Genomic DNA, 23,308 nt, shown 5'->3' on the forward strand with positions numbered 1-23,308 from the left:
ACATATACATGGCAGCTTGAGAATAACAAACAGACATCTGACAGATGCATGCTGCGAGCTTCATTACCCCTCAAACAAAAGACAGGAGACAGTTAGTGGGCAGCTCATGAATGCATCCTGTGGTGGGGAGTAAAGCACAAAGGTTTGAAAGGGGAGAACAGAATCTTATTGTTGATGGTATGGATGCAGATTAGATGATCATACAGAAAATTATTATGATTCATCTAGAAAAAGAAAGTTAGTTAGTTCAGATATACTGCAGATATACTGGCTTAAAGAGATCTAATGCAGCATCATGTAGTATTTCACTTCAGTATGTCTTCAGTCTTTCAAAAAAAGCCTCAAAATTCTAATATAAAGATTAGCATCTCCATCATTGCTGCTTTAGGCTCAGCACGCAGCTTACTGCGCTACTTAACTCTGGTGAAACGAGCACGACTGTGTAATGCAGCCTTTTTGATTGCTGTTTGTTTGTTTTATCCTCAATTTAGCTGTGCTAATTAACCCATCCACTCATTACAACTCCCCTATCCCTATTAATGCTCCTGACACTAGGAGGGTGAGTACAAGCATATGTCTCCTCTGATACATAGTCAGCCACCACCTCTTTTTGAACTGCTGCCAAAGCAGCATCACTCATCAGCAAACGTGCTTGGATGAAAGCGCCAGATCCCCAATTGTGCTCTCTCTGACTCTGACTGCTGATGGAAAAATCATCTCGGTTCACATGTTCTTTACATTGCTTTTCTCTCAGTGATGGTTCTGGATCTCTCAGCTGGTCCAGAAATGCATGTGTAAAGCACGTTCTTTTTTTTAAAGCTCAAAGTGTGGATGAAACTTTCTGACTCTAGAGGCCAAAAGCAAGAAATACCAATTCTTACATCTTACTTTAAATCTGCTTTAACATCCCTTAACATCTGATCAAGTAATCCTTTATCATTTTATGGGGCTAAAAAAAAAACACAAAAATAAGGCCTGCATGCTTATAATTCCAGTGTCTGAAAGCTGCACACAAACAAATAAGCAAAACTGTCTTCCTACACATATATTGAGTTTCACCTATGAATCACATAAACAATACAAAAATATAAACTTTCAATATACAAACTGGGCTTTTATGCACACACATAAATGGAAACTAATTAAATAGATCAAAATATTAAGAAATTCTCCTTCCATTTTTTCATAGCTCTCTCACTGGTTATCTGAATCCCTTTTTTCACATCAGTTACATCACTGACAACAGGACCAGTGAACATTTTCTGTGATAAAAATTACATATAACAATATCAAAAGGCCTTCAATCACTCAGGAAGCTAACGACTCCCCAGATCATCTGTTCAATCAGTCACTTCTGATTGAGCTCAAGACCTGGAAAATTCACTTCCTATTGTGAAAATCTGTCAAAAATGGGGCAATTAAAGACAGGTCTCATCATGTGAGAGACGAGGACAAAGAATGGCACGTGCTTATTAAAGAGGTGAACCTCTGACTATTGACTGATAGACCTAAATGATTTAAATAAAAGAAATTTACATCAAAATAAAATAAAATGTTTGTCACCTACAGTCATATCCAATACTAGCAGTGAAACAATATGATAACTGTCCTCTAACATTAAATAATAAAGCTCTAATATAAAGGCTGAATATATAAAATAAAAAGCTAAAGCTAAGATGTCAAAAAGCATCAAAAGAAAAAACATATAAAGAGATAATAACTAAAATATGAATAGAAATATGGGCCCTAAATTTACACATTAGAATATAAATGTGAAAGGTAAAAATGAGTATTTAAGTGTAAAGTGCAACACAATGCAGCTGTAAAACTGAGCAGGAGGCAGTATAATCATTTTAATGATTTATTTTTTTAACCCCTTAAGTGCCACACTCTTACATGGCATGTTTTTTTCTTTTTATTTCTCTTTGCTATTTGGGTTAATTGGTACCTGAGTATTGTAAAAACAACAAATCATATTTTTACAGGAACAGAAAGAATCAAGATTTGCTTATTTGAAGAGTGGCTTCAACACACAGACATAAACTAAAAAACATAAACTGTATTTACTGTATTTAATGTTCATTTAAATTTCTGAACAAAATCAAAACTAGGTGACAGGATAAGCTTAATTTTGCTCTACAAGGGCCTGGTGTCCTCTTATGAGGCCCATAAGAGGACACCAGGCCCTTGTAGAGCAAAATTAAGTGTCATGGTCTAGATAGGCCAAAATGGGATGTCCACACATGTGGACACCAGGTCCTAGTAGGTTAATGTTTAGTAAAAAAGAAAATTCATTTCCTTTTCCTTTTTTTTTTTGCTTTTTGCACGATATGAAACCTTCCGTTGTTGAGTCTACATTTTAAAATGCTTCAAATTTGTTAAATTGAGCCATAGCTTTAAAAATCATTGACAGTTAAAGTGAATAACATTGATTATATTGATAAACGGCATCTGCCAAGCATTGGGATATATTACGCATCAAGTGAATAGTCTGTTCTTGCAGCTGATGTGTTGAAAGCAGGACAAAATGAAGAACCCTTGTGGTTCCAGACAACAGAGCACACATTCAGAGGTCATTCAGAGCAGCTGTTCTGCAGAAAGAGAGACTAGCTTGCTAACATTACCTGAAGAAGTCTGGCTACTTCTTCACAACAAGTAAAACAAATCAGTTCATAATGTTTCTCTTGGTCTTTGTCTTCTATTTTATTTTCCTTGTCATCCTTTTTGCAATTGCTCCCTCGGCCATGATGTACAGTAAGGGAATACCAAGTAAGTGTATTCTATCTATAGATACTGCTTCTGTAGAGACACATAATTGTATAAAAGTGTTTGACGTGTTCTTGCACAACCTCTACCAAAGGCACATTATAAAGTTAGCAGCGTTTTAGGCCTGGAGCGGCAACAACAGAGATGTTGTTCTTCTTATTAAAAGTAAGTGTACGTTTTCCAGTGGTCTAAAGCGCTGCCACTATGAGCGGAAGGTCGCCCTGCTCCCTCCAGGTGGGTAGATGGCACTCTCTCCCCACATCACTCCTAGGGTGATGTCTACAGCACAGGGAGTCTGTGAGCTGATGTATCGGGACCGAGTCGCTGCGCTGTCCTCCGAGCGCGCTGGCTGCTCGGCAATGCTCATCAGCAGCAGCTCAAAAAGAAGCGGTGGCTGACTTCACATGTTTCGGAGGAAGCATGTGTTAGTCTTCACCCTCCTGGTGTGTTGGGGCATCACTAATGATAGGGCGAGTCTTAATGAGTGGGTTGGGTAATTGGCCGTGTAAATTGGGGAGAAAATGGAAAAAATAAGAAAAAATAAAATAAATAAAAGTAAGTGTACATTTTCCAGTGGTCTAAAGCGCTGCCACTATGAGCGGAAGGTCGCCCTGCTCCCTCCAGGTGGGTAGATGGCACTCTCTCCCCACATCACTCCTAGGGTGATGTCTACAGCACAGGGCGTCTGTGAGCTGATGTATCGGAACTGAGTCGCTGCGCTGTCCTCCGAGCGCGCTGGCTGCTCGGCAATGCTCATCAGCAGCAGCTCAAAAAGAAGCGGTGGCTGACTTCACATGTTTCGGAGGAAGCATGTGTTAGTCTTCACCCTCCTGGTGTGTTGGGGCATTACTAGTGATAGAGGGAGTCCTAAAGAGTGGGTTGGGTATTTGGCCGTGTAAATTGGGGAGAAAATGAAAAAAAAATAAAATAATAAAAAGTAAGTGTACATTTAAAACTATTTTGAGCTGATATTTTAAGCTAAAATTGCAACATTATGTTTCTTTACCATGGGCCAGGATGACATTTTGCCTCATGGTTGTGGGTGTCATCCCCAGTGGAGTCCTATTCAGGCGAGAGTTGTTCCGAGAGCTTCCTGCCGTCCAGCTGCAGCATTGTCTTCAGCTGTTTGCATAATAGAGATGTGTTTACGTGCAGGGCTGATTGCATGAATTCATTTTCTAAGGGCCACTTTCCATCAAGTGATCTGAAACTCTTTAGCCCACAAAGAGAATGCACTCATGGCGGGATTAGTTTGTTAACCACGATGTGCTATTATTGTTTGTTGCTCTACATTTCTCAGAACACTGTCTACACCCTCTCTCCACATGTGTGTCTGTGTGTGTGTTTGTGTGTCTGTCTTTGCTTTTGTGTTATTCAACAGCCTCCTCACTCCACTCTAGTCCGCTGCCACTGTGCTCAGCTAATGCACCCCAGCATTAGCATAGCGTTTGATGTCGAGTTAGAAGACATTTAGGCGCGCCGTGTTTAACAACTGTGTCAAGTGTTTGCGCCATCTATTTACTTCAGTAACGACATCAAACAATACACAGCCGCCATAGCGCTTAGCGCTCAGGAGCCTGGAGAACACCGCTCATCAGCGGCGTGGAATTAGCTCCTTAGCTCCTGTAGTGTTGGCTGCAGTTTAGTGTTACACCTCCCTGCTGAGAAAAAGTCCTGTTGAAGACCAGATTTAGCTGGTAGCTGGTTTCAGATGATCTAAGCTGGTCTTTAAGAGGGCCAAGGTGGTAGAAAAGCTGGTCATCCAGGCAAAAACATATCCTTTACTTCTAAGCTAGCTGGTTAATCAGCTCTTGACTATGCTACTTATCTAGCATGGTCTTGTTGGTACATTTTATATTTGCAGTTAAGGCATTTAGGCAATAGATGCCCTTTTTTGGAGTAACTTATAATTGGGCTTGACTTGTTGTTGACTTCAGAATATCCTTAGCTAGTTTGTAGAGGCTAGAATCAAAATGAATCATCAAGCATAAATGCTGATAAATGGCTACCTAGAAGATCATCATAATTAAGATAATTTTTGGGTAGATGAGTCTCTAGTCTGTATAGTCTGCATTTAAAGATAGTAAGCAACTTTGTTTTTCAGATGCCTAGTGGTAGTTCATTCCACCCCCTTAGTGCAGGACAAAGAAATCTCTGGATGCTCGTCATCCATTGATGTTGAAGGATGGTGGTTCAAGCTGAGCCATACTGGAAGCTTGTGGTCAAACTGGTTATCTAGCTTAGTCAGGTTTATCCTGACCACCTAAACCTATAATCAAACTAAACGATGTCTTGCTGGTCATGCTGGTCAACCAGTATGGTCTTAACTGGGATTAACTTGACCAGATTTCTGCTGGTAGCTGGATTCAGATGGTCTAAGCTGGTCTTTGACTGTCAAGATGGTTGGAAGGCTGGTCATTATTTAGCTGTTTAAACAGCTCTTGAACAGCATAATGGATGATGGATTTGAATTTGGTTATGTTTGGCTATGCAACTTGCTGGTCAACAATTTACAAAGCAGCTAAACCTTCTAAATCAAACAACTCAAAACATGGTTTTGCACTGGTAAAAAGCCGGCCAACCAGCTTAACCATCCTTTACATATTAAGCTGACCTTGCTGCTTTTTTCAACAAGACATTGCAAATCTATATTTAAATTAACAGCAGAACACGTTATTGAGTAAGGTTGTGTTTTAACATGGTGTGAAATAAAATGACTCTCAGTAATAAACCAGACCACCACAATGCCAGCCATTGAATAGCACTCACTGACTCTGAACACACATCCAGCCCAACACAGCGCTCACAAGATTTATCCTCACGCTTTATTTGTTTATCAGTTTTTACTTCTTACCTCCTTTTCCCTCTCGGGGGGCAGATAAAAGAGCCATCGCATGCATGGACAAGGCAGGCCTGATGAATGCAGGAGCGGAGGAGGAAGAAGAGAAGGAGGAGGAGGAGGAGGAGGAGGAGGAAAGCAGAGGAGGAGAGAGGGAGAGAAAAAAAGCGAGGGAGGGAGAGAGGTAGGGAGAGAGAGTGGGAGATTAGAAGGGTGAAGAGGGAGAAAGAGCTCTCTGGGAGAGAAGAGATAAGAAAGAAAGGGAAGAGGAGAGGTGAGCGGGAGCACTTGTCACTGCAGATGCTAGACTCGATTTGCTGGAGAGGGTGGGAGGAGGAGGAGAAGGAGGATAGAGAGAGAGAGTAGTTTGGTCATCTTGGCTGGCCTGGAATGCATGCAAGAACATGTTTTGCCGGTACTACGCTTATAAAAATGAAAAAATGTGATGATATCCCCAATTTTTGAAGATCGATGTCTAGGTCTTATAAGGTACCATACATCTTCTCATTCACTTGTTCCTGGTCAGGGTTGGGGTTGGTTCCCATATTTTCATCCACTTATTGCTAGTCAGGGTTTTGTCTGGAGACTATATGCAGAATGTGGAATCATTGGGTGCATGGTATGAATACCCTCAGACAGTCAGCCAGTCCACCACAGTGTTTTATAATATTTATAATATTAGAATATTATAAATAGGACCAATATGTACTTTTGTCAGTGTAGGCAGTGTGCCAAGTCCTGCTGGAAAATTAAATCCACATCTCTATAAAAGTTGTCAGCAGAGGGAAGCAAGAAGTGCTGTAAGATTTTCTGGAAAAAACACTGCAGTGCTCTTTGAACTTGATAAAACACAGTGGATCAACACCAGCAGATGACCTGACTCTCCACTCTTCCTCCAGACTCTGCTCCCTTGATTTACAAATAAAATGCAAAATTTACTGATGATCAGTGATGAAGCCAGGTCATCTGCTGGTGTTGGTCCACTGTGTTTAATTATCAAGTCTAAAGTCAGTGCAGTGTTTTCCCAGAAAATCTTACAGAACTTCATGCTCCTCTGCTGACAACTTTTATGAAGATGCAGATTTCATTTTCAAGCAGGACTTGGCACACTGCCCACACTGCCAAAAGTACAAATTGGCCTTACATAATATATGTTTTTAAATACTGACTTTTGGGTTTTCAGTGGAAGTCAATGTAAAAAGAATTTATTACATGTTATTTAAGAGAATTTTTATTGATCCATTTATCAATATTTTTTACGAAGTGTTTGAGGACAGTTTGTGTGTTCGAGTCATGTAGTAAACTAAAACTCAATAAAAATGGAGCTTCTTGTTTTTCATTGGACAGGGGGGATCTACAGATATGTATAGATATTTGCTGTCTCACTCCCTCAACAACAAAACAGCTTAAACTGACAATCATGGAGTCCAAACATGATAGAGGGAAAAGCTTTAAGGTCAAATGCAGCTCCTGCCATGTCTGTACAATGTACATGTCTACATATTTACACAATGATGTGTGATGTGTCCGTGTGTGTGTGTGTGCGTGCGTGCGTGTGTGTGTGTGTGTGTGTGTGTGTCTGTGGATTCTCACATTTAGTCTGACAAGACGTCAATGTGGCGAGGAGATACAGCCGTGCCCTTTTGATATGAGGAGCAATAGAAAAGTCTTCTGCTGGAGGTTGATATGTGTCAATCACCTCCAGGAGAGAGCGTTTCTGTCAGTGCCTTTACCTCTAGACCACACACACTCTCTCTCTCACACATACACACCTACACACACACACACACACACACACACACACAGATAATGCCCCAAATATCAGGTGAGAGGAGAGAGTGCTGGCAGAAAGGAGATTGCCTGACCTTATTGTTTGCCTTCGTCTCTTCTTTGTTCTTCACAAATAAAGGTTTTTTAATAAACTGAAAAGGTCCTGTGCGACGGCCCGGGAGCCGGAGAAAGGAGGCAGTGAGGTATGGCACAATGTGGCAGCGCAGAAAGGAGCAGCTCATCAGAAAATAACAAAGGTGCAAGTTAAAGATAAGGCGGCTGTCAGAGATTAATCCTGACGCCTTGATTGTTTTCTTTAATACCAGTCTTGCCACGGCAAGCGATAAGTTTGCTGAGTAATTTAGTTTTTTCTTTTTTGGGGGGGGAGAAAGAGGAGGGATGGTGCGGGGAATAATATTCAGGTGGGCCGGTAATTGATTTTCTCTTTTTTCTCTCTCTCGCTCATGCTTTTTTGGCGAAATAAAAAGAAAGGCAAAAGTGCTTTCGTTCCACTTTCGTTTTCCACCCTTTACTTTTTCCCCCTGCAGATTAATAAACTTGCTTTATTCAAGACTTTAAAGCAGACTCTGTGCCTGTGAAAGCTTCTTTCTCTAGGCCTGTTAAAGCTTTTTGTACCAATCTTAATGGCAGGGGATGGCAGACCACCATCATATGAGCTTGAGCTGAACAGAAGGAGGAGTATGATAGATTTGTATCTCTGGAAACGGCCTTTGTCCGCTACATTTTAACTGCAGGAATAAAGAGTGTAAATGAGGCTGGATATGAATTAAATACAGAAACAATGCTGTTGTCTTATTTACTCACAAAATGAAGAGAATGTAAGTGTTTTATTAATCAATTACTATTAATTTATTAGTATTTTAATGAAATTACATATATTTTGTATATGTATATGTTTAATATTATCACAATGGCATATATTACAATACAGTCATTATTTAAAGTTTAACTAAAGCAAAACTGAATGATTGTGCAGCTTAAGTGTTTTTCAAAGTTTAGGCAGTGTTGGTTGCTATGCAGTTGCTATGTTGTCCCCATGGCTGCTTAGGTCTTTCCTGTGGTTGCTTAGTGTGTTTCAAGTGGTTGCTTAGGTGTTGCAGTTGTTTGCCTAGGTATTTCAGGTGGTTGCTTATGTGTTTCAGGTGGTTGCTTAGGTCTTTTCTGTGGTTGCTTAGGTGTTTCATGTGGTTGCTTAGGTGTTTCAGGTGGCTGCTCAGGTGTTTCAGGTGGTTGCTCAGGTGTTTCAGATGGTTAATTAGGTGTCTCAGGTGGTTGCTTAGGTGTTTCAGATGGATGCTTAGATGTCTTGAGTGGTTTCTTAGGTGTTTCAGGTGGTTGCTGTAGTAACCCTTTTAGCAGGTTAAGTGTAAATAGTGTATTTGTACCATCTGCACACAAGATCTGCACATTCTGTTCATTTTTATGATTAAATATTTCTACAATCATCTCAAATTTCACAATCAGAGTGAACAATCTAAAGTTGGAACAGAGTCTAAAACTAAAAGTTAACTAATAGAGCACAAATACGTTAAATCAACATTCTTTTTTCTGTTGATGATTTCCGATTTTACATTGATTCATTGATACATTGGTTTTTACAGTATCTGTGATTCAAATTAGACATTAAATATGTATATCTTGTTTGTATTCTATTCTTAAAGCATGTACTGTGTTCTTGCAGTATACAAAGTAGGCATTTAAGCAATAATTATGATAATTACTATTATTATATGAGATGAGCATCTTTCACCTAAAAGCATTGTGAGTGTAGAAGAGCCCGAACCATTCAAACCCTTTAAATGAACATTGATTCAGTGTCAGAATTTCAACACTTTCTGACACATATAAGGCAATGTTACATAAAGGTTTTTTTGAAAGGTTGTTTTCCCATTATTAACATCAAAAGATGCAAACTAAAGAATAAAGTTTATTCATGGTAATTACAGACACAATAGTGTGTTTACATTTCTAAAATAATAAAGAAGGCTTTAGATAGTCAGGTAGCTGGAGTCATCTTTCACTCAGTGTCCTTGTCTCTTTCTCTCTCTCTCTCTCTCTCTCTCTCTTTCTCTCTCTCTAACTCTGAGGCACTTCTGAAGATGGACACACTCCAGGGTTGTTTTCCAATTACCGTGTAGCCTTAGCAACGAAGGTCATTACAATTAGCCCGTCCGTTTAGCTTTTCTCAGTGAAAAGCAGAAAATGGTGGTTAGGAGATTGTGCTGTGTAGTGTAATGTCATTGTGCTGCACTCGAGTGCCTGAGCTGTAAGTGGGCCACACGTCCTATTTAAAGACATTAAGATTAGCTGCGGGCAAATGGAAAAAGACATCTAAGAGATGCGAGAAGCTTCCAAAATCAATATCAGACAGCATCTATTGTACCTTCAGCAGCATCCTGCAGCCTGGTACGGACAGTGGTCATGATAAGCCAAGTGAATTCCACTTTAGTCTTCTGATTGATACTGTAATTACCTTCTTTTGCACAGATTTCAGCTTCATTTCAGCCATTTGAGCACAACATACAATGACTAAATCAATTAAAAGACTGAATAATATACATGCAGTGCTCATAGTGTTGGGGATGCAATATCCTGACCTCACTAACACTCCAAATCCACACAAACAAACCCTCCTCCACACAATAGACATGTCAACACCTACTTTAACAAAAACAGGATACACTCTTTTTTAAATCCTTGAACAATCAATGAGTAGGTGTCCCAAAAGTTTTGTCCATTTAGTGAAAATGTATTTTACATTGATGTGTGAGTGATCTACAAACTACATTAACAGGTACTCTACTTAAAAATAAAATATAGTTATTTCTGAAAATGTACAATATAATGCATTTACTGATTAAATAAGGTTGTTTTAATGTATAAATAAAAGTATGTGAAATGATTTGAGTTGAAATGTTCATGACTGTATACCACTCTGTTATATTACCCCAGAATAAACTATAATGATTTTTTGTTATAGCCTATGCGATAGCCCAGCTTAAAAGATTCTTACTGGGTAGTGTTGTTTTCTTCTCAGTAAATTTGGGAAGTTAAATAGATGAAAAGGTATAGATCGGGTGTAAGTTTTTTTATTTTAATGATTATTTTTTATTAGATTTTATTATTTAATTATTTTTGAATGCTTTTTATATCTTTGTATTTTATCCCTGTTTATTTAAAGAACTTTGAATGTGCCATTGTGTATAAAAAGTGCTATACAGATAAACTTGCCTGGCCTTGCCTAGTGTGTCCAGATTTAGCCTCGATTCCCTATTCTTCTAAAAAATCCATTGTGTTTAGCCTTAAAAGGCTTTTGCTAGTAGGCAGGATTTTTTCAAATGTTAAAGACTTATATATAATAAATCAAAACGGCTATGAATCAGTTTTAGGTTTTTGAAATTAATCCATTTTATAGCTTTTATGTGCATATTTTTGCTTTTGGAGGAGAACAAAACAATACTTGAGGATCGTGGCATGTTAGTTCCATGTTTCAAACCCTTATTATTGAACTATGCAAAGATAACTAAATAATTTTAACCTTGAAACACTAAATTATTAAAACACTATTTTTTATTATTCATACTATTTGAAAATGTACTGTTATGATGGAAAATAAGAACATACTGTTTAACCACAGTTAATAGTGAGAACATGCACCCATGATTTTTTTACTCACCTGAACACCAGTACTTGGTTTGAGACAAAAAATCTAATTTAATTTAATTAAATTTGATTTAACTGTGCTTTCATTAAACCTATAATATTACCCTATTGATTGTGTGACATAGAGTTAAGGAATAAAATCTTGTTACAGACACTGAACATACTCATTGATATATTTTGCAGCAGCAATGATGTGCTATATTTTCATGTTAAGATGATATATCTTTACTGTATCAGGGTCTCTCTGACTGCATTCGTGTGTAAGGAAATATTATATGTCTGTTCGCCCTGTGTGACTGTGCATATAGATGTGAGATTATGCGTCTTTATGAATTTGTGTGCATGCGTGTGTGTGTGTGAGTGAGTGTGTGCTTGCCCATGTACGCATTCTACAGATGTTCTTGGCTGTTTTGTTTTCCACCATTCATTTCCCTGTTTCCGGTTGCCCATTTTGCGCGTCTCACTGCAGTGTGCTTGGAGCAGATGGCAGGGGACTGAGGCTCCATTGCAGTAGAAAGGCGTTTAATTGCTTTAAGTAAATCGATATGGGGCGGCAGAACCCAGCGATTCCTCACACTGCATCAGTCCCTCACTGCAATTAGCGCATTGATTGGCCTGCGTTAATTGAAAGCCTCATTATTAGACTTTCACAGTAAAAAAATCACAGTAGCACAGAGCTCAGCCTAAAACAGTGACTTTTACAGAGCTCCAGTTCTTCTCCATTACAAACTGCAATCACACAAATATAAAGAGTTATTCCTTTATTTCTCAGACTGAACTCTTCTGTGGTTGAAAGTGTGTGGGATGAAAAATGACAGCAGGTAAACTAGAAAATGATGTAATTACTAAGAAGCACATTAGGGATTCTAAGGTATTTGCAAAGTAATGAAATGCCTGGGAAAGGTATAACTTTTAAATTAGGTTTTGGACATGTTATTATTAATGTGTTGTACAAATATTATTAAAAGTACAGCAAAAAAATGAAAAGAAACAGAAACAGGAAAACTTTTTTAAGACTGCAATCCAACATCTTAATACATTCACAAAACATAGACTGTAGGCTCTGTAGATACACATAAATCATTAAGTGTTGCCTCTGGGAATGGCTTGGAAATGCTCACACCTGCATAAGTTGTGAGGTGTTATCTTGTGATTAAGGATAAACACTTGTCAGCATGCTCGTGGCAAGGAGATGTCTGACCTGTAAGACCTAATAGTGGGTGCCAGGTGGATGGAACATTTCATTTCTAAAGTTTTAAAGTGCAGCTATTTAACATTACCCTTAATGATCCACAGTGTTGTGTGTACTGGGAAAACATCATGCAAGGCATTATCACTCACAGTGGACAGCACAGTAGACAGGGGTAATGATTGTGACTAAAGGTGTCTGGCTAGAATGGTCCATACAAACAGACAAGCGACATAGATCAGTGCAGCATTCGTTAGCTTCCATGAGACATGGCAAAAGTCATGGGACACGGAACTAGTCCATGTTTCATGATATGTCCACAATGAGGGCTTGATTATTAATTTATTCTACTTTTACACTTGGCTATTCTTAGCAGCAGAAACAGATCATATTGCAAAGGTTACAAAGGTTTTCGTGAGCTGGTCTGTGTTTGTTTTGAGGATGTAAATATGTAGACATCAGATTAAAAAAAATCAGAATAAAAATAAAAATATAATATACAAAATAAAATATACCATACATCTCTTTCTGATATCTTTATATATCCAACAATCCAACCATATTAAATAGTACTTACCTGTTACATGTTACTAGTCCATGTTCCACAATATGTCAACAATAAGGGTTTAGACTGATTATGAAGTTCCATCAACAATTTCTAATTTAAAACTAAGCTATTCTTGGAAACAGAAACATATTGCAAAGTTTACAAACATGGTTCTTTGTAGGATCATAAGTGGTTATTCTATGGAATTGCTTACAGAACCATTTGAAGCACTATTTTCTGAGTACTAGCTGCTTGAGCACAAGCTGCTTTTCATAAGCAATTTCTTTTTCTTTTTTGCTTTCCTTTCTTTGTTTGAAAAAAAAAAATGCAGTCTTCATTTCTTTCAGTGCCAAATTTCCGGTACACAAATATATACAGCTATTTTAAAGTGCTTTATAAACTCACATACATAATAGCATTGTATTATTGTGCTAAAATATTGCTACAAAAGCAAAATGTGTATATGGTACCATTTTTTTTTTCAGTGACCTCTCAACAGAAAAAAAGCATTTTCATTATTAGTTTCTGCATCGGTACACTATACTGCACTGAAAGCATCTACACAGCAGTTCTTTTCTTACTATGCTGCCCAGTGCTTTTATCCACTATTGTTAGCAGAGGTCTATAGGGGGAAAGTGGGACTATGAAAGCTCTTTGGAGACATGCTAGTATTAAGCCCGGGGGCAGCCTGCAGTGGTAGCCTGTGTAGTAGCATTCAATACTCATCACCCCCCTCACCCCCCAATAGTGTTCAACACTGTTACCCACCACCAGCTACTGCTTACCAACCACTACTGCCCACTACCAATGCCCCCTACTGACCACCATCTGTTGCCCACCACCCACTGGCCACCACACGCTACCCACCAGCCGTTTCTAAACGGTGCCCCCCGTTCACTGCCCACCTCACCGCCTCCATGTCCTTTTAGGGCTCCCTGTTTTCTGCCAGTCTCCCTTCAAACTGACCTTCTTGACTGTCCCCACTGCAGCATACCCCCTCCAAGTATAATAAGGGCACCAGACACATTCATTAAACCCTCTATTTAGATAAATGTCTGCAAGCGAACGTGACGCTCTTATTAATATTTCATACAAAAATAATTAAATTCAATTTTTCATTTGGGGAAAATGGCACATCTACATTATTGCATGCTGCTTCCTCCTCTTTTCTTTTGTTTTTTTTCCTCTACCATCTTTTCCCCCTCTCCTCTCTCTCTCTCTCTCTCTCTCTTTCTCTCTCTCAGTCCTTGTGCTCATGTTTTTTTCTTTCTGTTCTAGCGAGGCTCCCCTCCACTACTCTGATTGGTTCAATCTGGCATCTGGAGAGAAGGCTTTGGAAATGACTGTTAATTAAAGGGCTGACAGCTTTTGGGCTGGTGCTGGTGTGTGTGTGTGTGGTGGGGGGAGTGTGTGTGTGTTTGTCTGTGTGTGTGCGTGTGAAGCTGACCCGGATCATACAGGTAACTGCTACAAATCTGTCAGGAGACAAAACCAAATGTGACATTTTACTTGTCTGTATCAGAACAGATAACCTGAACTAGCTGTACGCTGACCAGCACCTACCCAGCCTCTTAATTTCACACATCTGGATAAACAGCGAATCGCCATTCATAATTATCAGTATCAATTATCAGTATAATGGAAGCGTTTCAATTTAAATATATTTTTAATTATGATTCTGTACAGTGTATAGGATTGTATTAATCTTGTATTAAGCATTTTTCTGTTTACTATATTGATAAAAAAATCAAGAAAATCTGCAACGATACTAAACAATACTGTCATTAAAATATCACAGAAATGATGACCCCTTTTGTCACTATGGAATTCAGATAATTTCATCCACCCACGTGATGCTCTTGAGCTTCCATTAGAGACCTCAAAGCTTTTCCACATGTCACGTGGTATCAATTTTATATTGTAATTGTCACGTTTATTTTGTGAGCTGGTTTGTGCTTGTTTTGAGGACGTAAATATGTAGACATCCGCTGAAAACAAGGCCTTGGCTCCAATAAGAGATTTTTTATTTAAAAAAGAAAAAAAACTTTCAGTGTATTATCAAAATTAAATATATATATAGCGTCTCTTTCTGATGCTCTTGATCTTTACGTTTTTAAGCCCTCCATCCATATTAAATGGTGTTAAATGCTCTCAGTTTCATATCCATGGTATTTAGAAGTAATGTTGAAGTGAATTAATTTATAGTTAAATAATATTTAAAGTTTTTACACCAGGGATCGAGTATATTAATGCTATGACACAAAAAACACAGATGAAGAAAAAAAGCTTCTTTAAATGGAAATATTAATATAAACTGTATAAATGTATAAATGGATGAAATTTACTCTCATATAATACCTTTCTGCAACCCAAGCACATGTTACAATCAATGCTCTTCATAATTCTTTACAATCTGTACTCTCCTAACACACACACACACACACACACCTTTAATAAGCTTCATCTCAACCGGAAATTATCATCCACCTGCAGGATCACATAGATCTCTTGGTGGTCTGACACAGGACAGCCAATCCATATAATACATAAACATACACACATACATACACACTCACACACACACCTGGACAATTTAAGAGTCACCAATTCACCTGATATATTTATTTCATGTCATTTTTTTCCATTTCTATTTTATTTTTTGTATGACAGCAGCGATAAGTCTTTATGAGTTATGTTTTAATTTGTTTAGGGAACCACTTTAAAGTAAGGCTCATTTTATAAATAGTGTATAAAGGAGTTTATTAATGTTATTAATTAGCTACAGTGGCCTGTTGTTTGCCAAATAGTGATTTCACAATTATGAATACTGTTAAACCTCAGAACTTTCTGGATGCTTATCTTACTTTGTTTATTCCTTCAGTCAGCATTAATATATATGTTAATAACTGTTATTATCTGTTATAAACTTTAACTACCCAGATTAATAATTTATCCAATAATCATAATGTGGTGTATATTAACATAAAATAACATTAAATAACTAAACTGATTTTCCATATTATTATTTTATTCAATTTGTTAATGCTGATTGAAGGAACAAACAAGTAGTATAAGTTGTAACTACTTATTAATGGTTTATAAAGTATTTACAATTTAATTTTAATAATAAATAAACTCTCTCATAGATTATTTATGACCCCTTTATAAAGGGGTACCACTTTTAGAATATATTTGATACCAAAATTCAATTTCCCATTTATTTCTCACAGTAAATGACAAAAGTTTCATTAAGAAAGTTGTTATTCTTTCTATTGTAAGTTATAGAATTGTGAGTTAATTGTGTACACACTCGTGAATGAGTAGGCAGTTTCTGTAACTTAAACGATGGTACGATACAGCACACACTTGCAGTCGACAGCCCCTCTCCCCCCGCCTACCACCCGGTTTGGACCTTTCCTTGGCTCCATGCCTAGTGAGTGTAATTTGGATGAGTGCTGCTCGCTTGCCTTTGGGCTCATTAACAACAATATAAACAGTAATTACAGTGATCGCCTAATTAATTCATTAAAAAAGGAGGAGAAAAAAAGGAAAAATGCTGTCTGGTTAAGAAGCGCGAGCAAATCTTTTTGCGAGATTTTCAATTTTATGGTAACACTGTTGATGTAATTAGCAATTACATGCACCAAAAATACAATTCTAATAATTAAAACAGTGTTTAATTCCTCTATAATTCCTCTCCCCCTAATATTCTCCTCTTCTATTGTTTAGGGAGAAGTTGTGGACCCTCCTCCTCAGTGTGAGTAATTATTCCTCTTCTGATCCACTTTCCTCAACTGCAGAAAGAAAATCCTCACTCTAAATAAACTCTTTTGTTTGGGGGCTATTTGTGTGTGATTCAGTCTGTGGGCGATGACTGTTCTGCTCTATGCCTGGTTTAAACGACCATGTCATTCTCATCACTTCATTATTAGTGTTAATTAGTTTAATTAGCTTAATTAGTCAATTGTGGCAAGTTAAAAATGATTAACATCCAGTGGTAAAAGGTTGATTCATTAGGGTGGTAGAGATGTGGAAATAAAGCTGAAGTAAGAATTACCTTAATTTACCTTAAGTTTCTTGTGTGTTTCTCTTTGAATATTTAGTTTTCTTTAAGAACTGTTTTTTGGAAAAACTTACACATTATTAGGAAATAATAATAATAATAATAATAATAATAATAATAATAATAATAATAATACCTTATGAAAAACATTTAACAGCTTGATGTTTTGATATTTTTGTAGGAATGCTAAAAAAATCCTTGCACTTCTTCATTAATCATTAAACACATCTTCATTTATAAATGTTTTATTTTGACTTTTCAAATTTTTCAAGTTTTATTTGAATTTTCGATGATGTCAGGTCAAGATTTTTTTCAGGTAAGACCCATGAAGATCAGCACTGCACAGTTGAATGGTGCACTCTTGACACTTTTATTTACGTTATTAGCAGTCAAATAGAGGTTTTGATTTATAGAGATTTAGATTTTTTTCTTTATCTTTTAGAACTAGCTTTGCAACTTTCCAACTTTCGCACAGGCCAAATAAAAAAATATGTTTTTTTTCTGATGCAAACATTTTTGTGTTTTTCTGTGTTTGATTACATATAGAAGCTGTATTTAGTAAAACAAGTTATGCGTATGTTTGTGTAAAATTTTCTATATTTCTATCTGTATTTATTGTATTTTCTGCTACTGCTCCTGTGATGTGTTCACTCACCTGTGCACCTGTGTTACTGTGATGGGACAAAAAGATACATTTATTTGAATTTATTTGACAAAATGTGTTATTTATACAAGGGTGGCTTAGATTTACTATGGATTAATTTGTCATTTACCACAGATGCCATTATTGTTGTAGTGAAATGAGTATATTTTAAGATTTTTTTTTCACACCTTCTTTTTGAGTTTTCATAGTTGTATTTATTATTAAGTTAATCAGAAAAGAATAATACAGATCCATATGATTTATTATTGTAACTGTAACTGTGTTAGAATAACTGGCCCAACAGTAAAAACAGGTTTTACTTGGAAATCCCAAAACTTTCTTCTGTAATTAATGATATAGTGCAGTTGTTTTCTCTCTGATTTAAATGTAAACAGTGTGTGTGTGTGTGGTATTGGGTTGTCCAGCTGTCAGTAATATTTTCTAATCAGAAATGTGTTATCTGTTATTTATTTCTTCATCCAGCTCCTTCGGTTAGGATAGCGGAGGCTGATCCTGGATAAGCTCTACTGACAGCAGACAGCCGAGTGTGTTGAGTGTGTGTGCAGCGGTGAATGGCTGAATGAGCTGCTGGGTCACATGCATGCACACACACACACACACACACACACACACACACAAACACACACGCACAGGAACATCCATGCCAGCTGACAGAGCGCCAGCCACGGAAACTTCCCACAATTAACACAAATTACTGACAGTCTGCCAGCTATCAGTGGCTGGCATCAGATTCAAGACTGGCAGCCAGGCAGAGAGAAGTGGAGGCATAGTGTGGCACACGGTGTGTGTGTGTGTGTGTGTGTGTGTGTGTGTGTGTGTGTGTGTGTGTGTGTGTGTGAGCTTCCATAACACATTAACCCTAGTGTTAATGCATGTGTGCCTGTGTGTGTGAGTTCACGTGTGTGTGTGTGTGTGTGTGTGTGCGCACCTTTGTAAAACTATGTAAATATTTATCAATAGATTGGATAATTTGATAAATAACAAACATACACCTTTCCCTATTTAAAGTCAGTAGCCTTACACTATACACTATTTTTAAGATTTTAATATTTTATATTATTTTTGATCTTTTTTTTTGCAGGTCTGAACATTGAGAAACATTTGATTGATTAAAGGTTGCATCACAGATAAAAGGACAAAAATGTTTAAATGTTTGCAAGTATTTTACAAATTCCATACTTTTGAATTTACCATACTTTTGTGTTATAGTTAATTTAAGATATATGCTTTATTAGCTTCCACATGACATCATTTCAGCTAAGAGACTTATAAAAAAATTATTTCAGGTTTATATATATATAGGTATTTTTAATTAGTCAAAAGCTTGTAGAAACTTACTGTTAACTTACTGGCTTTCTAATTGTTTACTTTAAACTGAACACTTGGGATAATGTTCCCCGAGGCTTCTCAATATGCTTATATTTTTCTGTAATTTTAGCTCATTCCTCCTAACAGAACTGATATAATCCAGGCATGTTGGTTGGCCTTCTTGCTTGAACACATTGCTACAGTTTAACTCAGGTCAGGACTATTGACCACTCCATTGCCTACCTTTACCTGTCAAAGTTAAGCCATTGTGCTACAAATTCCATAAAAGATCATTGTCTTGTGTTTGTGATGCCTACTTTAAAGTTGCTTCATATTTCTATTTAATTCTGTTTCTTAATAATGTTGTCTACTTCTCTGACACTTCTACTTCTTCTTCCCCCTTGACCCTGTGTTGTAAAACCACTTCAAATGGTTCAGAATGCAGCAGCGCGTCTGGTCTTCAACAGACAAAACTGGCACAGGTCACTCCACCGCTCATTGAGCTCCACTGGCTACCAGTTGCTGCTCGTATCAAATTCAAAACTCTTACAATCGTCTACAAGGAGATTACACAACAGCTACCTCCTCCTCCAATGAACGTCGTCTAGCTTTACCAAACATTCACACAAAGCAATCCAGACTGTTCTCATACAGAGTTCCCCAATGGAGGAACAAACTACCTTTCACTACCAGATCAGGAGAATCTCTCGCTTCTCTCGCTATCTTTAAGAAACTCCTGAAGACAGAGCTCTTCAAAGAGCACTTACTCTCCTAACACCTTTAACAAACTAACTACTTCTAACCTCATTTCCTTCTTCCCCTCCTTCACTCCTCTATCCCATTATTTCCCTTTGGCCTTTTTTAGGCCCTGTCTTAAAAATCATTTTTACTTTGAACTTCCATGTTTTCTATTTCTGATCTAAATTATTATTTGTAAGTTGCTTTGGATAAAAGTGTCCGCTTATTTCGATATAAATGCAATGTAATGTAGTGTAGTGCTGTAGTTTTTCAATTAAAAGCTTTACCCTATTTGATTATTGATCATTATGACAAAATATGGCATTTTTAATTCCTATTTACTGGAGAACACTTCTCCAGAAGGCTAGGTCTTTGTCCCTAGCTTAAAAACTTGAGTATTTATTTGTTTCTTTTTTAAGTTATAAGGAAAGGGTGTTATAGCTTCTTTCTGCTGTCTTTCAGGCTGTACTATTATATCACTCCATTGCATGCTGACATTTTGGTATCCAGCTATTAAATCAATTCCCATGTTTTTGCATTTGATTTCTTTCAAACTTATCAGACCACAAAGTCAGCCTTTCCAATAAATGACCATATACCAACCATTTCTTCTTATAGGACTAAATAAACATGTTTTATTTTATATAACTTATTGACCTTGAGATTGGGCTTCACTTGACATATGTACATGTACATAGAATAACATTATACAAGGATGGGGTGCTACCCACATCTACATATGCTTATAATTACTGTAAAACAAACAAACAAGAACACAAACCCTATATACTTCCTAACCAAGGTAATTCATTATCTAGTAAACGCAGGTCATTTTAGTTGCAATTGAGTAGCCATATATTCCATCATCTACACATGTTTGATTTTTTGTACCCATTAAACAATCGAGGGAAGATTAGGATTTTCTCTGCTTCTTCTTTAATATATCTGTATATCAGTTTACTATATCTTTAATTTATCTGTACCTTAAAATGTCTGAATTTGGGCAGTCAAATGAGTATGTGTGTGTGATATCCAACCATGCCACAGTTTCTCCAGCATTTATTGGTAGAATTGTTTCTAAAAACAGAAGCCATCAGTGGGGATCTAAAAAAATAATTTTACCCTTCCAATTAAATTATTTTTCTTTTTATAGCTGGCTCCCGACCCACGTATAACAATTCAGACACACACTTTCCCAAACGTCTTCATCAACTATTGTATTTAACTGTAGTTCCCATTGTCCTTTAATGTATAAATATGGGATATTTGCTTTGTAGAATGCTCCGAACATTTTAGTTTTTTTAATGGACAATAATAACTGATTCTGGAGAAAATGGTTATTATATATGATTATTCGTTTAAAGGACACAGTTATTCAAGATCTAAGGTTTCCGTCAGTCCTTCCAATTTTATATTTTCCTACAATTGTGTCCTGTGCTTCTTTTTTTTTCTTTTTTTTTTGGAAATAGTTGCTGAGGAGGAATCAGACAAATAGAGATCCTCATTGCTTTTCTAAGGCACTGGCTGAGTTGCTTGTTTTTTTCCCATTGTATTAGGCAGGGCCTTAAATACAGGAACAGGTGCAATAATTAACTCCTAATTTGGCAGTTAGCCAACTAGAAGCTTCTAAATGGTGTTACATCAATTTCCAAAAGCCCCTTAGACAGTCAATATGTAAAATACTGACCTGCTGAAAATCTGGTTTAGTTTATTATAGCTAAAACAGGTCTGTCTCTAGTTTCACTCTTTAATTTAACTTCGATGTGCACCAAATGCTCTAATTGACATGCCAAAATAAAGATCAAGATAAAGATATCTGGAGATTAAATTAAGCTTTAAAGTATTTAACCTTTGTGTATATAAATTCAAGGCTTTAAATGTATATTGTCAATGTCCAATGAAAAACATGTAGCTCCAAAATGGGGAATTTACAGAAGCTAGTAAAAAATGCTTTTAGCTTTAAATAAAAGTTTATGTAAACTAAGATTAATTTCTTGTCATTTTAAAACATTTCTACTGGTCTCTACCCAGAATTCAATAGTTGAAACTTTATAGCTGCTCTGTACACTCTGGATTGGCATAGTTCTCCAGCATCATGTACAGAGTGTACAGAGCTGCTATAAGATTAAAACTATTAGGATATTATATTGATCTTATCAAACAGCACAGGTTGACTATGCACAATACAAAAACAGAGCCTGCCTTCAGTAACCATTAATGCATGTCTGTATATACACTGCTTAAATCTGAAATAACCAAACACACACAAAAGAGATATTATACACTACCTGTAAATTATTATTTCAGTTTATAATGCATTATGATTTTCTTAAATAATTGATTGAAACATCTCCATGCATATTGGGGCCTATTTAATGCTACTCAATATACCAATCCATTTAAACAATTTAATCAGGTGGTGAATAAGGTTCAAACTACTTGACTTGACTTGACTATATGTGTATATGTATGTGTGAGAGTTTGTTACTTAAAAAATAGTTCACAAAAAACACTTTTAACACTCAAACAATGATCCATTAAAAATAAATAGTATCTAGGGACCATTTTCCTATACAGCACTCATCACAACAATATCTCCATGATGCAAAAACTATCAAAACTGTTTTTTTTTTCAGCACAGTATTCATAAAGATTTCACATAATAAAAATACTTACAACTTACTCTGACTCCAGATCATTTCAAATCAACATTTTAAACCTAAAGATCAAATAAATTAAAATTTGTTTGTAATTACCAATTAAGATCAGTTAAGTCTCAATATGAGTTTAAGGTGATAGTGTTTATGTGTCTGATAAGAGTTTTAGAGTGGGGTTCAGTTAAACTTGCAAAATAATAGAGCAGAATAAGACTGCCATCTGCTGGGATAGTCTACACAACACATGGGTGAAATATCAAGAGGGGCTAAATTTAAATTCAAGTCTGTTAAAAAGATTAAAAAGATCAACACTAATGAACAGTTCTTGCTTCCATTATAATATGAATCAATATTGCATGTGGTCAGTATTTGTGTTTAATTTGTGTTTAAATGTATTAAATATGTTATTATTATACATTTTAGAGAATGTTAGAGAATACATTTTATTATACAATATTAGAGAACAATGAGATTAAGCATATTCATAGACATTATTTTCTTTTTATAAGGAAAAAAATATTTGTAAAAATGCTGTAAAGTTTAAAACTAGACCTAATTCTTGTCCAAGAAACTGACCCTGACTGTAACTGATGCTATATTCAGCACGCCATATTTTGCATAAAGAAAGATCTGTAGTGTAAAGATCTAACTGTAGATATATTTATCACATTTTTACATTAATTAAATACTACTGATGATATATTGATTTACAATACTAATCTCATTATTAAAAGTGCTGAAGACTCAAGATCCACCTGACATAGTCATCATCATTATCATCATCACCATAAGCATGATTATCATTGTCACCTCAATGCTTGTTTTGGTAAAGAAAAGGTTTCTTTGGTAACAGCAGAAACACAAAAGCATTCAATTTAAATGACATTTAACATCAATTTTCCACTAGATGTCAGTAAAGGCTCGCGTTATTCTTTTCTTACTGTACCACAGTTGTACTATTTTTTCCTCTCTAAATACAATTTACAATTCCTGCTTTTATAATATGTATATGTGTCTATGTTTATTATAAGGTGATGATTTCAATGGTCTGTTTTCATCTGAAGGTCACATGTCAATCCATTA

The sequence above is a fragment of the Astyanax mexicanus genome, chromosome 6 (genome assembly GCF_023375975.1).
Source record: "Astyanax mexicanus isolate ESR-SI-001 chromosome 6, AstMex3_surface, whole genome shotgun sequence".
In the NCBI taxonomy this organism is placed as follows: domain Eukaryota; kingdom Metazoa; phylum Chordata; class Actinopteri; order Characiformes; family Acestrorhamphidae; genus Astyanax; species Astyanax mexicanus.